A 25186-nucleotide genomic window follows, 5' to 3' on the forward strand; every position below is an offset into this window, starting at 1 on the left:
GCTGGCTCCGCGGCGCGCCTCGCCGGATGGTGCCGCCGAGGAGCGGGCGCGGCGGTGCCTAACGCGAGCGGCGGCGGGAGGCGAGCCAGGAAAACGGCCCAGGTAAGTGGCGGTTACCGGCGGTGTCGGGAGCCTTTGTTCGGTGACAGGTGCACCGAGCCGTGCGGGTGCCTTTCGGAAGGGGGCTACTTCATTGCTGCCGGGGACTTGAATGCCTGGGCTGGCTCTTCCCACCCAGTTCCTCCTGCTTTTCCTTTGTTAGCATCTTCCCAGAGAGTCCCGTATTCTTTCAGCTTTGCTGAAAAGCAGGAGCTGTCTGGAAGATGACTTTGTTTCACACGATGCTTCTCCGGAGCAGCATTGCTTTGTTTAAGCTCTCGTAAGCCATTTATCATGCAACTGCCACCCCGTTTTAATGAGCTATGAAATCTGCTGCTTTTCACGGTTGAAAGGCAGTGCTACGTCGCTTCTGTTTCTTATCCTTACCTTAGGAACTGGAGCAGGTAAGCTAGAGGTAATATCATTTTGCACGGGAAACTGTTGTCTCGCACAATCCCGTTAGAAAATGTCTATTTTAGAGATAGAAGTTTGTGTACCAGAAATCTTTTCTATGTCATTAACATATTTTCAACTAATGAGGGTCTGAGGTTTTTTAATCAATTTCGCTGGTATGACCATGAGTCAATTACAGATCTCCTCTGTAGTTGTAGTATGCTAAACAGTAGTATGCCTCCACTCTTGTCATTTTAAGGGTAAAAATGCCCAGTTAAAAACACAGTTCAGGGGGTAAGTAGAGACCTGGAAACCACAACTGTGCATCCTGAAAATTTAATACGCCTGACAATAATGGCACTGAAAGTGATCTGTTGGGTGGATGGGGGATGGGGGCATGGAGAAAGGGAAGAGTAATTTGCAACCATAGGCCTAATAACAGGTATTGTGTTGTTAACAGAGATATAGATAACATAATTAAATACATTCCCAAAGAGATTTTCTGTACATACCTTAAATGGTATATAGCAATTGTATGAGAAGAGCTCTTTTCTTGAAATCCGAGCTATTTAATCTACCCGGCAACAGTAACATGTAGCAGGTCCTGTATTTTAGGCAGATTAAAGATGATAAATTGGAGTAAGAACTGACTTTTATTTGGAATTAGAAATGCACACTCAAGAAATTCCCATCACCAAAATAATTCTAATTTCACCTTGCATAGAAAATCAGATCTTTTAAATATATAAAAATATCAATAAGCGGGCATATATGTTACGGTGAGTTTCTTCAGCAAAGCTATTGATATTTTTGAATATAGGTAGTAGTTAGCAGTTCTGCGTGTAACTTACTTTATGTGGTTTGAATCCAGGTCAGGAATTCATCAATATGACAAATCCAGCTCTTTCTTGGCTGCTATGGGTTTATCAGATTAGAGGTGTTTGGTTTTGAATAGTTCATTGCAACAACGAGCTTGAATGTAACACTGTGAAGTGTATCAAAACTTTACATAAAAGTGATTTTTATATTTATTTATGTTCCAGTTTGATGATAATAACAAGAATTACCTTGAAATCTGTATTAATAAATATGGCACATCGTGAAGAGATTGCTGCTGATTGTTATTGGGTCTTTTCTCTCCAATAGGAAAATGTGTCTCGGAACATCCTGTTCTAAAATGAAGGACGCTTTTCAAATATCCATTTGAGCAATCCTGCATTTTAGAAAGGATTGCTTCACACTCATGAGCAATTATTACTTTTTCCTATACGCTGTATAATGATATTTTTAAAAGTGCATTGGTAGCAAACACAGTTGGTGTAAAGTATGAATGTTTTGCTGTGTTCTGTGTGAAGACATTGACGTTTTTGTCTGTTTTTTTTTTTCTACATTTATTCCTTATATGTCTTATTTTGGTCTGTTGTCTTGTGAGGTTATGTAGATAATAGCAATGGTGAATTGGTAATGCATTAGTTAAAAATCTTTTTTTAACATCCAGTTCCTGAAGACTTGAACAAAATATATTTACTTTTCAAAGGGACTGTTACTTTGGCAATAATATTTAATTTTAATTGCATATACTAAAAAGCAGCCTTTTTTAGTTCCACACTTCTTATTACAGCAATAAGAGTATCTTCCATGGTTTCTTCTGCTTTGCCTCTTACTCACTCTGAATACTGTTTTGCTGGGTATCTCAGTCACTGAAAATTGATATGTCTGTGTAAGTGATGTAGTTTAGGGTTATTTCAATATATTTCTACTGTAGATGTGTCAGGTAAGCTCTTTTTAAATGAGAAATACATGGCATAATAAGCGTTGACTGAAATATGATGATGAGTTTCTGAATATGAATATATTTGGTTGTTGTTTTACAATGAAGTCTAACATAAACAGAATTTTTGTGTAGACAGCATAAGCTGAAATGACTGTGTTTTGAATTTTTTCCTCACAAGCCAAGAGAAGAAAAAGTTTTTTTTTTTTTTTTTTCATATTCTGAATTATTCATATTTGGAAATTGCTGATTCTGATTGTTAAGAGGGATTTTTTTTTTCCTTGCACAAAATCAATGCACAGCCTTTATTCTGTAAAGGCCCAAATAAGAGAGTTAAAACAAGTATGGATAAGCCTACTACTGGCATGTTAGAAAAGTACAGTTGATTTCTTTAGAGTGAACGGACTTGGGGCAATGTAGTTGTGTAATAGCTTCCATCAGCGTGATATAAATGTTGAGATGCTCTGAACACCTATATCATGTCATTGATCCCATGTATTTGAATTAGATTCAGTTATATGAAGTGCATGTTAGAGTAGAATTCATTGGTTTTGAAGAATGTGATAGAAGGCAACCTAACGTTACAGTGTAAACTTTACATTAATGCCTCCACTGAAGGGACCGAATTCTATTTTTTTAATCTAAATCAGTTAGTGATGGGTAAAAACTGTGTTTGTTTCCATGGAGACTCTGTGAGCTCTGTCTTTAGGAAACAATGAGTTGTTGTGTAGATCTTACACTTACTGTTTCCCATCACTTCCTGAAGGGACTTTCACTCCTTTTGATTCTCTGCATTGCATATCATACAATTTCTTTGATTAAGAACCAGGATATATTTTGTCAGAAGCACACAGCATTTACCCTTACTTTACATTCAGCATTTACACTTACACCGATGAAGTCTTACAAAGAAATAAAATTGACTTGTAACAAATAATTTTTAATTGATGCTGTTCAAGACCCAGTGTGTCACATGGGGTGAATCACAGTGATTTATTAAGTTCAGTGGGGAGAAAAATTTAAAGATCTTGCTGCATGTTATCCGTGGTAAGTAGCTTATGCTGCAGTTGCACAACACATTAAGTGATGATGATTCAGATGCTGCTATAAATGTATAAAGTACATTTTTAGATGGTTCAGTTTCTCCTTTGTGTATGCATGCTGTATGCCAAATTACAGAAATACAAGTTTCATGCCTCTAACAAGGCCATTTAAGAAAATACTGTCATATTCAGCTGATTTTAGTTCATGGGAGTGAGTGATTTAGCTAAGTAAGGGTAGTTACGACTTTTCTGTTGACTACCTTCATTTGCGACAACTGATTTGACTATATGTGTTGGTTAAGTGAAATGCTTCACATCCCAATGATGCTTTGACATGGTTAATCTTATCATTTCAATGATAACACATGCAGGCTTTATTTTCTTCACGTTTATTGCCTTAAGAAAAATGATATGATGATCCAAATAAGCAAAAGCTTTCCTCGCACTTTCATGTTCAGGTGTGCAAAATGCTGTGTACGTTGCTGACCTGCTTGAACATCTCTTTCATTACTCAGCATGTTTTGAAAGTCAGCAGTCCAACTTGGGCAGCTTCATAAAGCAGCTCAATCTAGTGATTTGTGGTGAGGCTTCTGTGGGAGGATGCTGCACATAAGAGATTAAATTTATTGTAAAGCTGAAAAATGGAGGGAGTGTGATGAAAAGAATTAAAGTGAACTGAACCATACGAGATACTGACTTTCATGTTGCTCTTCAAAGAAGGTTGATTTTCTTTAAAGTAACATGCTGTCTTTCTCTGTGGCCTTTAATAAAACGACATTTGGAACTCTAGCACGTGCGCACACACGCATACGTACAATTACAGTGATGTGTGGAACAGTTTGGCCCAGAAGAGAAAAATAGTGATAGAAACCCATGTGAATCCATAGTATGTGTGGGTATCTGTTGGTGCACACATGATATAGTTGGGTTGAGTGGCACCATCTGCCAACAAAATTGAACTGTCTTCCCTATTGTAAAACCTCTTTTCCATTGCCTATAACTTTGCGAAGTTTTAACCATGTGGGTTGTAGTTCATTGCATCTCTTTGTGCCTCAGGCTAATTTTTATTTTAATTCAGCTAAATGATTGAGAATTAGTCTAACTGTTTTGCCTCATTAAAAAAATAATAAAAATCCCAAGATCTTTTCTGGAAATATGGTATTGTCATTCTGCTTTGTATCTAGGCTCCAGATCCTGCTGAGGCAGCATCCTGTTGCTAGAGTTCTGCACTTTCACTGTCTTTGTGAAAACCTGCCCAAATTTTCTGTCTTATGTCTTCAGAATATTGTAGTTTTTACTCACTCACCTGTGAAACTTTAGCAAATAAAATGAGAGATTGCACGTTTATTCAACACCCAGTACTACAGCGTATTTTTAGCAGTGGCCACAGTGGTGCTTGCTACATCTGCAGTTGACATCTAATCAGAGAGGGACTGTGAATATACTGGAGAGGGAATTAAAACTATGTTATTCAACAAGACAAAGATATTGTCGTTACAAGCTGTGTAAAGAAGGGATTAGGTGGTAATTCTTTAGAAGACCTGTGGTTTATGGTAGATTACTTGAGGAGCTCCTGCAATACAGACAAACATCATATTGTGATATATAGATAGGACACCAGCATGGAAGACACAAGAAGTGACACTTCCACTCCATGCAATAGTCCTCCTCAGCTGTAAAACCATATCTAGTTGGGGTGCACACTTCAAGAAAGATGTGGATGAACTGGAAAGAATCCAGAGGAGAAGATTTAGAAAATACGGCCTATAAAGGAAGGTTAATAGGTCTGGAATTGTTTCAGCTCCAATGGAAGAGGAGTGGCAAGGGTGAACAAGACATGGTAACTTTCAAGCGTCATGAAGCTGTTGTGAAGCAGTGTGCTCCATGCCTATGGTCAACCAGATGATACAGAATGGGTTCAGCATTAATGAAACTAAAGCAGTGGAATAGGTCATTGAATTGGGATTTTCAGGATTTTAGCATCATTAAAACCTGTTTGAATATTACTCAAGAACAACATAGATATAGTTGAAATCTTTCTGGAGGAGTGTGGTGGAACACATTACTCTTTGAGGTCTCTTCTAGCCTTATGAAACCTCAACATCTATGCTCCTGGTGTTGACCAGGTTGTACCTTTTTCCCTCATGAATGTTGTGTCAGGATTTCCTGTATGTGATGTCTCCAAAGTGAGCAGGTGTGTGAGCAGAGAGGTTCAGAACTTTCTCTGTAATCTCTTGTTTAGGATCAAATCCGACATACGCTCCTCTCTCCTTTCATAGTGGTTCCTCTGCTGGTCCTTGGGTAGAAAGTGTGAGGGATCAAAGGGCCAGGTGGCTGTGGGAGGAATCTGAGAACCAAGTGACATGGGGAAGAGGAGGACTGGAGAGCATGGGTACAGATCTCACAAGAAACTGGACTGTGTGATGAGTAGGATAGTACATGAACATAAGACATGAAGAGTGTTAAGGGGAGCTAAGACTTTGGTGCAGATGACTGGAAATTGATAAGGAGTAGGATATGGAACAAGCTAGTAGGTGGAAGGTCAGGCTGTTGGCAGAGACTCCCAGTATACCTTGGGACAAGCCTTTTGACAAGTGCAAACTGGGATTGTGAAAGTAAGGAGAAGATGACAAAGAGCCAAGGAAGATGAAATCACATGACTGGGAAAGTCATGTTGGAGACTATGGGACATAAGTAATTAAAGGTTGGAAGAAAATAGCAGAGAGCCTTTCTTCTGAAGATTACATGGTCTTCTAAACCTTAGTTGGGAGCCCATGGTTTTGTCTTAGTATTCATGCTTTGGGAGATCCACCATAAGTGATTTCTTGGTGTTTTCAAGTGGAGAATGACCACCTGTTACTGCAATCAGCTGTTCTGTTATCTCAATAACAGAGATCAGCACTGGGGATGTGAAGACTACTGCTCCTGGTTGGGTGTGCAAAATAAAAGATGCAAAAGAAGCTTTTTTCAATTTTTTTTTTTTTTTTTTTGACAAAGGGGATTGTCAGATTTGCAAGTGAAAGAAAGGAAGTGCCAGAACTAAAGTGCCCTTGTAAGGATTTAGCCTCTGCATGTATTTATTTTAATTCAGTCTTTAATTGTATTACTGAATGTTCTTTTGCTCACGTAACCCAAGCTTTACTGAGTGCACAGAGTGGATCTGCCCTCAGTGTGAATCACAGCTGTACTGAAGGAACCTGTGGTCCCTGGCATCTGTGGCATTTGTTGCGGAAGAAGATATTTGGAGAAATTGAGGCAGAAATGTTAATTAAATGTTAATTAGACATTTTTCACACACTCAAATAAAAAGCTTAGCTAGAGGCACCAAAAACTAATTAAGGCTTGCTATTGCAATTGTGACTTTTAAAAATATTTGGGTTTTTGCTTCAGTGGGTAATACTGATGTACATAAAAGAGCAGGTACTAATTCCCACGTAGCCCACTTGTGAAGCATCAGTACCTCCCAACCCTTGCAAATGACATGAAAATGAGCTGCCTCTTATGGCAAGAAGATCAAAAGACAAGAGCTTTTCCTTCACATTTCTGCTTCTAGTGGCAAATAAGGCACTTTTTCATACCTTTCTTGAGGAGAAACCTTGTACTTGGGTTTCACAGAGCCGTCACAGTACCGAAGTGGCTAAGAAAAAAAATGAGGCTGATTTTTCTTGTTCTTTCAGGATCCTGTTTCAAGCTTGGTAGATATTTTGCAGTAGCCTACGCAGGCCCATCTGGGGGCTGTAATGATGAACGGTGCCATACTGCTCTCAGCCCAGAAACTTTGGCAGTCACTGCTTCATTCGCTGCTCATGTTTGGAGGAAGGACAGGCACCCTCAGCTTGTACATGTGGGTTTTGATGTTCTTCCCAACCATCCTGTTCCAACATCCCCTGTTGACAGCACAAGGGTGGGTTGTACTAAATAACCCTGCTATGTTTTTTCTGGCAAGTAGATTAATCTTTCAACCACCCACACAGCCTGCTGAACACTGTCATGAGTTACTGGGGTCTGGTATCCTGATACCAACATCTGATATTTGACAAACTGCATGCTTTGGGTCATTGTGTTTCCTGTGATAAGATGGGGGGAAAAAAAAAAAAAAAAAAAAGAAAGAAAAAAAAAAGAGTAGGTAAGCTTTGGAGCACAGAAATGTTTCTTCATGTGTGAAGCGAAGGCTACATTTGACCTGGGGTTATATCCCCTCAGACATTGCCTCACTGCCTGATGGAAAACTCTTTCCAGCAGTTAAAGGATGGACTCCCACAGCCTTAAAGCTCACCTTTCCTGGGACTCTTCCAACCTGAGGCTGAATCAATAAGGGGAACTGTGCTGCAGGCCAGAGGAGTCACCGAAGTAATTTTTTCTCAGCCCAGGTGTTTTCTTGGAACTGTTCTACATTGTCAGAGTGAAAGAGAATGTGAAGACCCATTTGTGACTCTGACAAGACCCTGCATGCTTTTGTTTGTCAAACAGAACAGTGACAGTGGCATTAGCTGCTAGACTGCATTTTTCATAGTTTTATCTGCAGTGGGCTTTTTTACAAATTGTAGCTTGACTGGTTTGAGAAATCATCTTCAATTTGCTGTAGTCCGGATCCAGAAGCAATACAGGGTAATACCATATCCACTCTAGGTGGCTCTCAGATTCTCTTCCATGGTATTTGTGACAATGGTTGTTAATTTTCAGGTGCATGGGGTAGCTCTTGCATCCTTACAGCAGTGACTGATTAGCAAAGGGCAGTTCTGGGCAGGAATAGAGCTTCTGCAGCTCACTTTCTGTAGCTTTGGTTCTTTGGCTGTCACACTGAACATGAGAAGCATCTCATCTAATGGCGCACTGCAAGCCAGGCTTTGCAAGTATTGTCCTAGATTTGATGACTGGCAGCTGACCTGGAGATAGGTCCACTGAGGAATGGAGGATATATTCTGCTTACTCGACTTTGCTTACACCTCATGTTTTGTCAGCACAAGAAAGATAAGAGTCTATGCTTATGTGAACATGACTGCATATTTAGGTGAACCTTGTGATACACTCAAATCTTCAAGTATTACATTTGGCTTTGTACTGTCATGACTTTAAAAGATTCCTGGTGGCAGGTTGACTGCAATTTTGTGGTCAGATTGGAACTCTTTTTTGATTATGGAAAGTCGCGTCCAATATTTTGGTAGGAATGCCTCTTTATTCCTCACCCTCATTTCTTCTTTTGTCAAGAATTTATTGAGACTTGGTATCTGTTCATCCAACACCAGATCATCAAACCGTAACTTTTGTCTCATGGGCCCTGTGTCATCCAGCAGATGATCTGAATCACTTCAGACCAATGGACCATGAGTAGGACAGCGTTTTAAGAACTGATTTTTGGAACTGAGATTTTAAAGTCAGTCTTGTTTTCTGTAACGACAGAGGGATAAGGAGTGTGCTGCTCATGGGTAATGCTGGAGTCAAAGGGATTTTTTTTACCAAAGAGTTTGTTTACGTACATACACTGAGTATGTGAATGTACACATAAGCCTATATACCTTGAAGAAACTCCAGTTGTTGGTAAATTACTTTCCATCTCCACAGATTTTCTGTCTACCTCTATGTTACTTAAACTAACACGGGATCCTAAATTCAGTGTTCTTCAGTTTGTAGGTGCCTCAATTAGGAGTTTCAAATAATTTTAATTAAATTCATTTAATAGAATTGCTTAACATTATAACTGACTGCAGTCAACAGTTGTGTTTTAAATGTGTCAATAACCATATAGCATTAAGTAGTCTCAAAAAAACAAGCACAGATATTATAAATTGGACACCCAAAATTGGTGACTATGTTTTTACCATAATTTTACGTGCGGCTCTACTTCTGCCAAGTAGGACAAAAACATCCTCCTTGCTTTCAGGGTGCTCTGCAGTGTTGACTCTCCCCATCAGAATTTGTCTGTCGCAGTGACCAGTCTGTCTCACTGGCCACTTGTGATCTTTGGGCCTTTGGCTCTCTGAAATTTACACTCTGGTATTACTTCTCACTCATGGCACAGGACATGACTGACCACAGGTGTCTAAGCCCACTTCTCTCGGGGACCAGACTTGCACAGTTTCACCCAACCACACAACTGAGTTGCATATTGAATTTGTCATGTGCATTTCTTTTTGCAGAAGTTTATTTCATGTGGCAAATGTAACCATCCTATAAGGCACAACAGAGTCCAGGTGTCCAGCAGTAAACACACAAAAGCCCAAACAGTGACTCTCCATTATGTGTACGGAGTCAGTTCTTTATAGATTGTATCATAGACTCTGCTGTTGATTATGATCTTTTATTGTGTAGCTCTTGCAAATTTAAATTCATTACTTTTGTCATATGCAAACTACTAATGCAGGTTCGCCACATGAGTAGCACTGGTTTTTCATTTTTGGAGCTATTAGAAGGTGTTGTTCTTAAGCCTGCACCTACTTCAGTTGCACAGCTGTAATAATTAACATAATTTAATCTTTTCTATATAAAAATACGTTCTATAAATAATATATACTGTAGATCTGTGTCTAGTTCTGCATGGCTAGAGCCTGCATGAAGCATACTGATGATATAATACTACTGACTGCGCTACAAAGGTTTGTGAGGAAATGAATCGTTTGGTCTTCAGAGCAGAGCATGACTACTGTGTGGCAAATCAAGCCTTTGTTTCTAAACAAGAAGAAAAAATGTTGCATAACTGGCCATTAAGTCAGCTTCAGTTTTTCTATTCTCTAACCTGTTAGTACTTATCTCATGAATAATAATGATTTTAGGTGTGTTTTGGGTGCAATATCATATTGTTTGTGTATCATTGAATAAATTTGTGCAGTGTTTTGAGGTTTTTTTGGTCAGTCTGAGTCTGTCAACTAGATGTCTCCTGTTCTTCATAGCTGCTCTCTATAATTCACTTTACTCTTCATCTTAGGCATTTTCTCTACTTGGACCATGAAGGCCTGAAATCTCAGAATGACTTAGCCAAAATATGAACATTTTTATTTTTGAGACACACCTAATGTTCTAAATACCTATACTGACATGCTTAGGATTTTCAGAAAAAATTTTAAAATAATTTTTTTTTTAAATTGTAGATAACCTTAAATGAATGTGAAGGAAATTTGACTACATTTCTAAAGAAAAAGTATTTCTTAAAACAACCCCCAAATCTCAATCTTGCTTTCTAGTAGGCAAAGAAAAAAATAATCAGAGAAAACTATTGACATTTAATTTAGTCCAGCCTGGCAGTGCTGTATGATTGAGGATACTGAGTTCATTATTTAAAGCTTTAGAACACTTAAGTTCAGCACTTTCAGCCCGTGAAGTTGCTTCACCCAAAATGAAACAGAAGGAAAATGGGGATAATAGGAGAAACACCCTAAGAAACTCTTTGGCTTGGCTTTAACTTCTGTCATTAAGTAAATCAGTTTTATTCTCTTCTATCCTCTCTTCCAAATGAACAAACCACCCCCACTTCCCCAAGAATCCTGCCTTTTCTGTTTTGTTGGGTTTTTTTGTTCTTTTTATCCTCAACAAAGATACAAATACAGAAAGGATTCTGGCACTAATAGTATTTTTCCAAATGGAGAGTTTACATTTGTGGTGCTAATTATTAAGGCCTATTAAATTATATAATAATGTATTTATGAAAATATTATAACACAGTGAATGTGTTTATGTGTATATATAAAACTACAAGTGTATTGTCAAAGCAATAAATCATATAATTAATTATTATCCAGAATAACATGTTAGGGAAATCACTTCATGGACCCTGATTTCATGGCCCAGCACTAGCCTGCCTAATCTTAGTTCTGCAGTCCCTGGGCAAACAGCAGCTTACAGTACCTGCTTAAAAAGCCACTTCACTGCGCTGACATCTCAGCTAGCGCTGGGAAAGGGGATTTCAGCAGAGAGAGGTACACACCAGTGTGGGAGCAGAGGCAGCACATGCAAGGTTTTACTACATGGTCAGCGGTGCTTGCAGGAGCTGTGCCGGGTTTTTTTGAGGAAAGAGGCAAAAGGCCTATGAGTTTCTGTTACGTACTTCAAAAGTGAAGTCTATTAACAAGGAGGCGGTGGGGTCAGCTTGGCACCTGGGGAACCAGGAGTTACTCTTCTATGTGTGTTTTTATTGCTGTTTCTTGAGGAGTGTCAGTGGTCTCACATCTGAGAGATTTGGTCCCCTGGGAAAGCTTGATGGTGCCAGAATTTAAGGAAATAGATAGCTGTGCCATCACAAATAGACCTGCAGATGCTTCAGGACTGCTGCTGGGGAGGTCTCTGAGAATATTTAATCATTTAAACTATTCTCTGGTGACCTCCAGGTGTGCTGCTGTGTATGTGTTTGCTTTTGGTCTCAGTGCTCTATGGATGGAGCTTGTGCTGAATTCTACCTCTGCTCTTCGCACCCTCAGGGACTTTGGTGCTAGTTCTGCACTTCTCAGCAATTAATTGCAATTACCCATTGTTCTCTTATCACTTAGAAGTTTCACCTCTCTCCTGTGATTTTAAGCCCAGAAGTTTTTGTTAACCTGTCAGTCTGCAGACAAAGAGGCCACTTGGGTTTCTGTTGAATGCCCTTTCTTCAAGTGTGATTTTTATTTTTTTTTTTTAAGCACAGTTAATTACATTTGTAGGACATGTGTATTGTTTGTCTCAGTAAACAGAAAAGAGGCAGCTTGGGCTTTTTTCCCAGATAATCTTTTAAAGTTGCAGAAAAACCTCCTTGTTACAATGAGTTATTAAATGTCAATAATGAAGCTATCAAATTTCACAAATTTATAATAATAATATCAACTATTTAATAATGTTGCATGGCAGGTGATGAACTGCATTGATTAGTATTATGTAGTGCTTAACTGAGACAGGTAAGCAAATAACTGATGTAGACATTTCCTAGGGTGGTAGGAAGATGAAGACATTCTTTTAGAAACATATCAATATATTTTACTTTTTAACCTCTTGATATATGGCGATGGGAAGCAGTCTTCTGTTTCAATACAAACATGAGGAATAAAAAGCTGAATGGCTGTTTTCATTGGATGATTTAAATCAGAAAAATACAGACTGATTACACCATGTGCTGGCACCTTGTAATCTTCTGGAGTTGGTAACTGAATAAAGAGAGCTCTTTTCTTCTTTTACTGTTCAAAGGTTGCCCTCCATCACATTCCAGTGATGTTTACCTTTGATATTTGTTAAACACTACCAGAGATTCCCCTGTGAAGTGGGAAGCAGATGCAGATGTCTGCAAACAGCTGCAGGTAGCTTGTGGTCAGCTTCTGACTTCTGATGAAGGTTTTCAGAGCAGGAATGGAGTCACACCAGTATGTTGAAATAGCTATGTGGTGAATCCATAGGTTAAGGGGCTGCATTTTCTGGCTTGGAGTTTTTGGATTTTAGTAGAGGAATTAATGTCTTATGGCAACTTTGAGCCTCAGGAAAGCAAAACACTACTGTCACACACTGTCAGTGACATTGCCAGGAAGAATGTTCGTGTCATATGCATTTTACAGAATGCCACTAAACTTAAGAATATCAGAAGACTTAGACTAGCCAGTTCCTTACTTATTTTAGCATCACTTTCCAGCTTCCATTTTGACCCTTTCATCCTTTTCTGAAGAAGTTTGAATGTCTCATAAGCTGTGCAGTTATTTCCCCCCTATAATTAATTCTGCTAGTGTTTTATTATTTCTCAGTTACTTTTGCATAAGTCACATATCAGAGTTCATACTGGTGTCAAGTATGACAGCTTGCATGTACAGATCCTAGACATGGATGATGGTGTCAGCAACTGTGACCTTTAGTTTAACTCATCAGGTGCCTTATGAACCTCATTAAAGGGGCATTTTGCACTCAGGTGGAAGTCTGACTCCTAGGTATTTTTGTTGGGCTTTTTTATCCTTCTCTAAGATCTGGAAGTCTGCTTGGTCAGTGATGTTAAAATAATGCTAAAAGGAAATATATGAACTGCAGCTGGTTAGTAGGTTTAAAAAGTAGGGAGGACAACCTCACTGCCCAAGGTGATGTACAAGCAAGAGGCTATACATTTTGGATGTTCTGTCTGCTCCTTCATCCTTCTCATGGAGGGAGAAGTATGTGGGCTTTTTGTGACATTGATAGCCATGTGAATTTGGTGTGTGCTGTCAGGCTGGGAAGAAAGCAGTGTGCAGGCACAGACACTGGGCTTTTAAAATAGCACTTTAGGTGATTTTAAATTTAGGTAATTTTAAAATTGCCACTTCAGATCATTCTCAAGGTGACTTCTTGGTTTGCCCTTCTGAACCTAGACCCCCCTGATAAATGTATATTTTACACACAGGGAAAATGCATGCAGTTAGTCATAAATGACACAACAGTTTTCTCACTTAAATGGCAAAAATTCTGATACGTCTAGAATATGTGATATATTTATGTCCTTGCATAGGTCCCCCAGTCCCGGCACAGGCAGCTGTTGGCCCGGTTCCCTGATAAAAAGGCAGTAAAGCCCTGCTAAGCATGAGGGAATGCCACTGCTGGGATGGCTCCACCGGTCAGCGGGTTTTATCCTCCCCGTAAAATGCTCTGTTAAGTTTATAAAAGATTAAAAGGAGAAGCAGCACAGGGCTGCACATACATTTGCTCTCTTGTCAGGCACATATGTTGCTTCTATCTGACTGACCATGGTACTTCAGTTCTTTCTCTGAGTAGTTGTTATTCTTGTACTTTGTACCTATTTTTTTTTCCTTTTTTTCTGATGAGGGAATGCCTAAGTTAATGTGCAATACATACTCTCATTCTTTCATACAGTCTAGTTTTATTTGGCATGGAGTCTTCTCAAAAAATAATTGGTATTCATGTTTTTATCTTCTACAAGCTGCACTAATATTCTGCATCTTCCCAGGGATTACAGTGTCATAATGTTCAATATCATTAATATTTTTTTATTTAGCAACAGAAATAACAGTCCCTCATTTGCCTTGCAAAATATTCTTTATTTGCTAAATATTTAAAGAACTAATGTTTATTGACAGTCATTAATTCTTCCATACAAACTTATTCAGTAGTATTTTGTATTGTCGATGTGTACATCTGTTCTATGCCTGGGGAGATGGGTTGATTTAAAACCAAATCATTTTTCTAATGGAGGAAGCACTGGGACTGACTCTGTGAAACTCGGGTTCTTTCCAGTGCTTTAGAGTGTAAATAAGCACTGTGCCACACAGCAGACTTCACAGTAAGCATCAAGGCCAATAAAAATACACATCTGTTTACATAGTGGATACTTTTTCTTTCTTTCTGCACAAAAAACATCTAAAGGGGGGAATGCAAAACTGGTTCATGGTATGAAATGAAATGTTTTCACTGTATAGGTTATTTGTTCCTTTTCTTCATATGAAAACACTTTGAAAGACGGTGTAATAAAGTGTATTTAGTGCCTAAGGCAAATCTAACTCTCATTGATTATCTGTCTAATGCTCGTGTTTTTCCTCAACTATCACTTAATACATCAAGACCATACTTAATACACTGGTAACATGGCTTTTTGATATTATAACAAGAAATGGTTTGTAGGTTAATACATGCTACACTGATTTGATGTTTGTAACTAGTACATATCAGATAACAGTTTAGTAGAGAAGAATGCTTTAAGAAAAGTAATTTTTCTCTATAAATGCTAATGTCTGCTAGGGAGACATTAGAATAGAGAAAATTCTATCTATAGAATATATGTAGACAATAATATAGAATATAGAGAATAATATTTTTTATCTATAAATTCTAATCTCTGTTAAGGGGATACTAACTTTACATGTTGATATTTCATGTACTGTGATGGATCTCCTGTTCATAAAGCCATTTACAGTGAGTCCTTGACACGCTGTTTTCCTAACTGAAGGACATGGAGGGCATTCTCTGGTCAACACAGGCTATTCAAGACACAGGTCTGGCTTTAACAGTCTCAGATAAGTGTCAGGATAACATATATAAGGGTCAGCACTGCTTTCTGTGAATAGTTTCCTGATCACCTATTACCGTGTCTTGTAAAATAAATAAATATTTACATCTGTTTAGGTGCCTCTGTTTCTCAAAGCTTTTTTCTTTTGTAATGTATGAAAACCTTTTGTGCCAAGTTTCCTAAACTTCATTCAAATCAAGTAGACTGTATCTATTCAGATTCTCCCCCATTTTTCTAAAAAGTAAGATTCTTTTTGCTCTGTGCTTAGTCTTCCTACATCTGTGTCCATTTTAAACTATGAACAGCTGAATATAGCATTAGTGTCATGCCAGTTATTGCCATCATGCAAAATAAGAAACAACAGAGGAGTATTTTCCCCAGCAATATAAGATATGTATTCAATTGCTAGTGGAGATTATAATTAAACCTATCAGATTATTTGCAGTTTCCTGTAGGTAAATGTGAACTCTAGCTGGTCTCCAAGTTGGCAGGACACCAAAAAAATCCTCCAGTCCAAAAATTGCGTGACTTGTTTAGAGTCTTCCTGAGGATCTGGGCTTCCAGCTTGAGGCTGCGGGCGCTGTGCTAAGTGGGGCACACATTGCTTGGTTCACAGCTGGCTGGCATTGTACCGTCCCTAATCGTGGGTGACTGATCTTAAAGGCTACGTAGACATTTTTGGGGTAGCACTCTGCTAATTGTCTGAAGTATTGGATCTATTTAAAAACTACATCAGGAGGTGAAGGAATTTGGACCTATGTAATTCACACTGACAGATTAAAACAGTTTTGATCAGAGACCTGTGTTCTCCAGAGCAAATACAGCAAATACAATGGGATGTCCTGATCTATCCAAAAAAGAGAACCTTTCTCTGCTTATCTGATGGCTGGGCGGGTTGGCTGAGGCAGTGTGAGGGATGCCCTGTGCCCCATAGCCAGGCTCTCCAGCCTTCTGGTCACAACCTCTCTCTCATTTGCATGTCCTCTCTGAGTCATTGGAGGTGGCTTTGATGTTTGTATGCAGGCTGATATCCATTGCAAAATGGCAGTCTTTCCTCTTGTGTGGAAAGTTTACCCCAGAAACAGCCATTTACTTTTAGGAGCATAAGCACATATGTCCTTTTTGTAACTAATCTCCTCTGGACTGACAGCAGTGGGCATTTCATTGGCGTAGGGGATCTGCCCACACTGTGTGCCTGCATTACAGTGCTCATTGTTACTGAAAAGCGTTCAGCAATTCTTCTTTGGGTTACACACTTCTAAGGCAGTGCTCTGCTCTCCCTGAACTGGCAGATCTCCTTTTAGCAAGAGATGGTGGTTCAGGTATTGGAGTAAGGAAGAGTAATTGTGGAGGTTATTGACATCTGCAGTCAAGGAGAGAGTTTTCCAGAGCATTAGAAAATACAAAATGGTGTAGAATGCTATTATATACTATTAACAGAAGAGCTGCAGTCCTCCTGGGCTTGTGTGTGTGTGTGTGTGTGTGTGTATAAAGAGCTGTTTTCTAAATATTGCCCTTCTTTCTTATCATTAATGTAACCAGGAAGAATATTTAGGGTTTTAATAGTGAGATGTAGATCTCCTGATAGCTGTGGGCTTCTTGAAAAGCTAAATTCCCATTAAGAAAGGAAAAAGTGAAACGGTTATCACATGAAATAGGTCTGCTGTCTCAGGCAAGAGTTGTATTTTTTTTCTGCAACTACTCATTGCTAAAGCACTCTGAAGAATATTTTCTGCTTTAGAAAAAGGCTTTCAGAAAAGCCAGTGACAGTTTGCTGAGAAGATATTTTAAAGCTGATTTAATTGAAAGATATAATGAATATTTTTTATTTCTGTTTTAGCTCAACTTATTGAAGTTGTTTTGTAACTGATTTAGGTTACACCAAAATTAAACTGTTCATTATATTTTTCCTTTTCATGCAGACAAAACTTATCTATGTGTTGATTCAAGAAAAGCAATGCAAGTGACTTAATGCCCAGTGGGGGATGGCCAATGGCTTAGGACATTAAGGAGGGCTACCAGGTTGGATGTGACCAAAGACTGACAAATGCAGAACTGTGGGTTAGAGTCGAATACCTTTTTTTGTAGTCTTGGCTTTCACAAACTTGTGTAACTTCAGGCTAAGCAGTTAACCACTTTGTTCTCTGCTTGATTATCTGTGAAAATGTATGCAGTAACACCTGTACTACCACATCTGGTAACTCAGCAGTTTGATTACATCGTTTGTGCTTCTAGACCAACCAGAGTGGTATGTTGGTGGTGTATAACTGGAGTCCATGGGAATAAATTTCTCTTGAAGACGTATGTAGAAGCAGAGAGGATCCTGAAGATGTTCTTGCATCTTGGGTTATATGTTTGTCTATGCTTGTGCATGCACATGTTTAATATCCATGACAAATTTGTTCTGGTGGTGTCCAAAACTACCAGCACAGCCACTAATAGCAGTAAGGCTGGAACTGCATTATGCTGGGCCAGGAAAACACACAGGTTTCTCTGGTTGGTATGGAAGGTAACAAGGCTTGACTCAGCTAAGATTTCTGGGTTTGTAGATGAAGAGGGATCTAATCCTTGCTAGGACTTCCAAGAAGTGATGACTTAGTTATGACAGTTCCAAAAAGATGTTATATTTGCTGTCTAAAATAAGTAAGAGGTCACAGTGATATGCCTGAGAGCAAGAAGTCAGATTTAGTTGTGTTGACCTCAAGCTGACTTTGTCTCTACAAAGAAGAAACAGAAAGACAAAGGTATGAGAATGATGCAAGAGGACAAACAAACAGAGTCGCAGAAGCACAGGTGCCCATTGCAAACGAAGAGCTTTCAGAACAGTGGGGAGATTCAGTGGACTGTGCCTTGCATCATATTGTTTTGTATGATGTTTTTTTGTGCTTAAGTGATTTGCTGTGCACATTACAGATAAGATGTGACAAACTACACAGCTTGGCAGTGAATGTGTGACCCGGCTCTCAAAGGTAGGCTCACTGTCAAGCAGCCCCAGTTTTCTGGGCATGCTTTCCGTCCACAGCGATCATTTCAAGTTGGCTGTTTGCAAATGGAGTTGACAATATATTTAATGTCAGAAACCAGTTTTGGTGTTGAAAGCAGCTATTGTGCTATGCTAGACAACAGTAAGTCAAGTCACTCTGAGGCATAAGTCTGTGCACTGTATGACAAGCTGGAATCTACATAAATGTATTCTGTGACCCCAAGGAAAAAGTCACTATGCCTCTTATACAAACTGCAGACTTGAGTAGGATATTGATACAAGCATGAAGCATGTACAGTATAAAAACAATTGGTTTGCTCTTGGTGCGCCATTAGGTTGTTCAGACCTTGTGTTTGCTAAGCTTTTTAAAAGGAGATCAGCCTTACTCAACAATTTACCAGTATTGTCACTTTTCTGTCCAGATTAATACAAGATAATTATTTTAAAAATATTACGTTCGGGTGCAGATTAATAAGTTGAAATGACTATTCTTCCACAAAAGTAACTTTAAAAAAGGAAACATGCTGTCTGTTTTGCAGTGGATATGGTATCTTAGAGTTCAGGTGAACATGCATGCTTATGTGATAGAGAAGAGGGAGTGTCCTCATGTTAGGGTTGATATTTGCATAATTTTCACCATGCATGCAACTGAAGTAATTTATCATGAACCAGGTACTTTAAAGATAAATATAATTGGGCTTTTTGCAGCCTTGATTGCAGTATGGTTAGTTTGAGTATTGGTAGTCACGTTTTAAGAGTAGGATGAGAATGCGAGTAGGAAAAGAAAATTGCTTTTGTGTCGTTGATTGCCAAGCTACCAACCTTCAGCAGGGACACAGTAAGGCAATACCTATATTGCAAATTAAATTTCTGTCAAGTATTATTCTAGCAGTAACGTGCTTCGGCACATGTGGAAGTTTCTAGCTTTCTAAAAGTTTTTTAATAGAGCCACATGGTGCTATAGCAGTATTTTAGAGCTGATATTGTAATTCGCCTCTTAGTTCCTTCTTTCATCATACCTATATCAAAACAGATACTATACTATGATGGAATGGACTAGACCCATGATGTGTTGCTGTTAGCCAAATTTTAAGACCAATTTCTAATGAAATCTTCTTAAAATCAAAACATTGATGTTGCATCTTTTATGTGCAGTGAAACAGACATAAAAATGCAAGAAAATAATAGTTTGTGAAAACAACTTTACTTCTCTTGGGGAAAGTTCTAATAAGTCTTCCTGTGTACTTACATAAGGAGTAGGATGAAAATCCTCAATAGGTGCAGAGAAACAAAGATTTAATTAGGTCATTCTGTGCATTTCAGATGTTGCAGCAATTCTTACACTCAGGAAGCAGAAGAAATGGACCCAGCCTGAGAATACACTTATGGTTAATTCAGGAGCCTGTTAACCAATAGTTATTTAGAACATAAATTCTCAACTTTAATTTTAAAGATGAGGTTTTTTCTTTTCTGGATACTATGATGTAAAACCTAATTCTATAATTTACCTTATACATGTCAGAAGGTTTGTAGCAACTGCTAAGAAAAGTTTCCTATGGAAGTAAAGAAGGAAATTGCATAGTTACTGAATGAGATCAGAGAGGAAGACTTTGTGTATGAATTTTAAATATATAATATTAATCTCAGTTTATATATGTGACTTTCTTTGAAAATGTCACCTCAACATGACACTGCTTTCTTTTAAACACGTGTTTTAATCCTGTCTCAGCTGCCTTTAGTCAGAGGCTTTATGAAGTTAGTCTTTCATATCCAAGAGCCCCTTTTCAGCCATTATTTTAGCCATGAGTCTTGTGCAGCACTCTCACTCATAAGTGGAAGTTTGCAGATGCAGCTCCGAGGGCTGCGCAGGAAAAAAGGACCTTTTTCTCTGGTATTTGACCATGGGAAACAGGAGGATTCATTCTGCTTTGGCTGGGGAAGGGATGCTGGAGCAGACAAGGCTTGGAGCTACCCTCCTAAACCACTGAAACTTCTATAAACCAGTGCATGCATGTCGGTGATGACCAAGCCCAGTTGGTTTGCTCCATGGCCACCTATGCAGATTTCCAGGTGATGCAATATAGGGTTGCAGGACGTTTTCACTGTTAGTGTAACAGGGATGTTCCCTCTTTTTTTCAGCAAGGGGGTGAACCTCCTTCTGCTGCCTGGGTGGGGAACTTGGACTGCTACCTGTGTACGCTGTGATCGGAACCAGCCTGTTGTCAGGGTCTGAGTCGTGCCAGAAGTGTTGCATGGCTGTTTGTGCTCAGAGCGTAGGCAGCACAGACGTGGTCAAGAGGAATGCTCTCTGTGTCTAAGATGCAGCTGACATAGCTGGGTAATAGAGTAAGGTCCTACTTTGAACTGAGTGCAGAGTATATCCTCTAATGAGAAGTACTTTGAAATGTTTCTTTTCTTTGTAGATTGGGCAAATCTGATATTTTTCTTGTTGCTGTCCAGTCTAGCTGAACACGACGACTCAAAATGTTCTGTCAAGGCTTCAGTGGTCTATCTACACTAGTGCTACAACTGGTGTGCCAGTCGCTAGGCATGGGGGGGTCAGCAACTGTGGATGCATTTAGGGAGAAAACTAGATCATAGAAGGATGTACAGATCAGATTTCTTAGAATTTTATCTTCAAAAACTTTACATTTTGTGGATTCTTATACCAGTCTGCTAATATAGCTCCCCATTTATATAATGAATTGCTTAGTGTTTGTTGTTTTGGGCAACATGTGTAAACAAGAAGTGTTTAGAGCAGTGAAGCAGCTAATGTAACAGAAAGAGGTTGCAAAACAAGTAAAGCTGGATAAAGAAAAAAAAAATCAATGGGGGTGTGTGTGGGGGTCCCTTCTGCTGCAAATATATACCAGCTTGTATAATAGAGTTCTCTTCAGATGAAGCACTATTCATATTATGAATAGCCTTTTCAAGTAAATATGGCTCACTGGCATGAACATTGAGAATTGCTATGGCTGTCAGCATCTGTTCTTTTATACTCAGAACAATTTTTCCATCAAACATTAGAGGCCAAAAGGATTTTTAACTATGGTGTAGCACTACATTGTAATTTTCCTACTACAGTCAGTCTGGCGATGAAACTTTTTTCAATAAGAAAGTAAAGCAAGTAAGGTTGGTTGCATGAATCCAATGCGACAAAGCTCTTCCTCCACAGCACTGTTAGCACAGAAAGCATTCATTTTGTAGAATGACACACAGATTTTATGTAAATAAGGGGCAGTTCATTCAGAACAGATGTTTAATACTTAATGAAACTATTTGAATTTATCACCCTGAAAAAATTATATTTTATTCTAAATAATTGCCTTGCTGTGATTGCCTTTTAAAATGCAGAAGTCTATAAGCAACATTTTAAAGAAAGAGCTCTCTTTTGTATGTGCGTTTCAAACAAATGCATACATCATTTGTGCTTTGTTTCTAGCACAGTCTCTGCCAGTATCTGTATGAGCTTCACCAGGGAAGCATCACTGTAGTGTTTGGAAGCAGATTCTGGCCACCTCTGCTCCTCTGTAAAGACTTGTGGTGTCTGGTCGCAACAGCCTATGCAGGAGGCACTTTTTGCAGCTGAAGCAAGCACAGTCCTGAGCAGTAAAGGTGCAGTATCTGCTTTGGTACATTGACCCCCAGTGAGGAGGGGAACTGCCTACAGGGCAGATCCAGTGCTCCTCACACTTGGCTGGGGTGGGTGCCCAAATTAAGGGAGGCATTTTTCTCCCTCCCCAATGGTGGGAGGCTGTGATCTGTTCTTTGTGTCCAGCTGGGGAGGTAAGATGCAAAGAGGCTGATGTGGCAGCAAGAGGATTTTCTCTACCCTGGGTAGCACTTGTGTCACTGCAGAGGATCTGCGCTGGTGCAGGGATCTGTGGCATGAGCCTCCCGCCTGCCGTTTTGGACTGGCATGGATTACTCCTGCCTTCAGCTTTGTCTCCAAATCTTAGATATTTCTAGTGTCTGTCGCCAAGGCATCCTAGCAACTGCGACAAAAATAAAGGTGGGTGAGTGCAAAGCTTTTGCTAGAAAGTGGAATAATTCAGAGAGGTTATAGAGCCTTGTTCACTGTAATGCTCTCTGCCAGCCAAAATTCCTGAAGTTCCAGTGAGACATGGGCACAGAGCTGCCAGCTGCTCTGGCAGAGAGGAAGGATGTTGAAATAACCACACACAATGTAAGGGGAGCAGTCAATTTATAATGTTTTATTAACCAAACCCTATTTCTACAACTGAATATTTAGTGGCATCAGTGGCAGTTCAAAACAACCAGTTTAAACGTTTCATTGATTTATTATGATCGTTATTATTGTTATTATTTAGACATCTATTTTAGCAGAGCAAGTAGATTTTCAGTCTTTCATAGCAGTTGCCTCATGCACTTTCCATTAATCCCAGTTTACTTGGTGGTAACTGTGTTATAATGGCACTTAGCCAGAAGAAGCAGCATTTGATCAGTCTGCCTCTAACTGCTGTTGTACTGCATATACTTTCTGTTTTGAATAATGTTAATCCTTTATATTACACAATCCACTTTTAAAAAAAATAATCCTGGTGTTATGTAAGTGATAGGTAATGTGTCTTTAGTGTATTATCATGAGTGGGAATATTTAATCATGAATACTTATATCTACATAGCCATCAGTACAAATGAGAGATTATAACATAAAAATAAGACTTGCCCAATATCCTTAGGCAGTCAGTGGTACAGTCAGGACATGAGAGTCCTTTTCCAGACCACAAGCTTCATATACTTTCAGACCATCTTGCTGAATATTGCTGTGTGTTGCTGTTCTTCCCTCTTCATAAGCAGTGAGTTGTTTTCATCAGAGATCACATGTCTGCTGTGGGAGAGTTAGATGCCCAGAAATCTATTCAGCTTAAAGAAACTACCCTTTATTTGTAGCAAATGCAGAATATAAACAAAACAATCTATCAGACAATATTCCAAAGTCCTGATTTGAAGGTACATGCGTACAAACAGTTGACATTGCTTTTTCTTTCCCCCAGATGTCTGTCTTCAGTTAAAGAATGCTGACTCAAAAGGGAGATGCAATTCACACAGCCAGGCAAGTTGTGCTGTTGGGCTAAGTTAGTGTCTTCTATAATCTAATTATGATAAATTGTTGGGAGACTAGTTGGAGGCCCTAGCAAAGCCTATCTGCAGATCCTACTTGGTGACAGTCTTTGAATTTTCTTGTATTCCTGCTTGCAGGAGCTAAATTACCAAATTTTCTGGAAAATCTTGCCCAGGGTGCCATTCTTCTATTCCTCTCTTTTCCTTTCCCATCCCAGAGTAGTATGAAGCCCCACCTGCCCCTGAATTGCTCTTGTTGCAACTAGAGAGGAATAGGTCCAGCCCACAATCTCTCCCACTGCTGGAAAACCTGCCTAATGTAGCAGTTGCAACCCACTAGGTAGTTCACAAGTCTGCAAACACAGCTCTGGAGAATGAGCTCCTTATAGCCAGCCAGTTGCCAGGGTGTGCTTTGGAGACCAGAGAGATTCAGTGGATTTTATTTGGAGTTAGAAGTTCCAATGCCTCCTGACAGCCCAGTCCTGGGAAAGTCTGTGCTCTGGTGATGACAAGGTCTCACAGGTTTTAAGATTTCTGTGCTATCTAGCTCTTACTGAGTTTGCTTTGGTCAAATTTTTTTTTCTATCAATGCCTTCCCCCCCATCTAGTAGACTAGCCTTTTAAAAATATTTAATACTTTATTCATCATGGCTTGAATAGCTGTCACTTCTATAAAACATGTTCCTGTTGGAAGCAGCACAAGGTCTTTACATGCTCTGCCATGACAAAGCTGTCCCTGGTGGGGGGGCTCTGTCACTGAGAGAGCTGACAGTGTTCCACACCTTGGGATCATAACGTCAGGCTTAATGTGACTGTCTTTTGCTGATGTCTGTCTGTCATATTTAATACGTGAAGGCCTCCTCTTTCCTGGAAGCCATTTGGCTTTTTGGAATACAGGCCAAAGTGATGGATCCATTCTGCATTTGCCATTGGCTCTGCATGAAGTGAGCTGTCAAATGTTCATCCTCGTTGATTTTGACCTGCAGCTGGGCATTGCTGTCAGCCTACAAAATGCACCATTAATATTGGCAGGTTGCCTTTCCAAATCACTGTATTTCCAGGGCAGACCGCTCTATTCTGGTTCACTGTTTCTCAGCTCGGTGCACTGCCTCGCATTCTGGGACACCGAGTTGGGAGCAGCTCGCCGAGAATTTAGCTCTTCACAGAAAACATGAGGCTTGGATTATCTGTGCTTGTCCTATAAATTGAAGCGGATTTTCCATCCAAGTGCAAGAGTCTATTCTATGTCCAGGTGCCTTCTCAACCCTCCGTGGCTCTTTGCCATGCAAACCCAATACATTCCATCCCTTGCCTCTGTGAATCACATATTTAAGAATTTCCATTAAAATCCACATTCATCACAATCTTCACAATTTTCACAAACTTCACTCACAACACTGAACAGAAGTAGACAATTTACACACAATCCACCCCTTCACCACAATTACAACAGAAATTCCCCATGATCATTCCACTTTTCACTCTCTAGCTGTGTTCAGTCCATGTTTTGCCCATTAGCTCTCCCAATCACTATCCTTATCTTGAATTTCTCATGCCCCATGCTGGGTGCCAAAAAAGACTGTTGTGTGTTGACCCTGGTTAGATGCTAGGTGCCCACCAAGCCACTTTATTGTTCCCCTCCTCAACAGGACAGGGCAGGGAGAAAAGAAGATGAAGAAAACCTCATGGGTCAAGATAAAGGCAGTTTAATAAAGCAAAAGCAAAGGCAGCATGCAAAAACAAAGGCAAGTAAAAGATTTAGTCTCTGCTTTCCATCAACAGACGATGCCCAGCCACTTGCTGGGAAGCAGGGCTTCAGTACGTTTAGCGATTGCTCCAGAAGACAATCGTAATTACAAATCCCCCCCCCCCCCCCCCCC

General features: G+C 39.5%; 1 protein-coding gene across 10 annotated transcripts in view; it reads left to right on the forward strand.

Moving 5' to 3' along the window:
• KIAA1211 (KIAA1211 ortholog) overlaps nucleotides 1-25186 on the forward strand; it is a 134898-nt gene continuing 109712 nt past the window's right edge. For 9 of the 10 annotated variants that reach the window (XM_026846858.1, XM_026846861.1, XM_026846862.1 and 6 more), the window contains exon 1: nucleotides 1-102. The gene's annotated coding sequence lies outside the window, so the exon portion shown is untranslated. The remainder of the gene's footprint in view (nucleotides 103-25186) is intronic. The other variant, XM_026846860.1, reaches the window with a different exon arrangement.

This window comes from Athene cunicularia (genome assembly GCF_003259725.1).
Source record: "Athene cunicularia isolate RWA chromosome 4 unlocalized genomic scaffold, athCun1 chr4_part1, whole genome shotgun sequence".
Taxonomy (NCBI): Eukaryota; Metazoa; Chordata; class Aves; order Strigiformes; family Strigidae; genus Athene; species Athene cunicularia.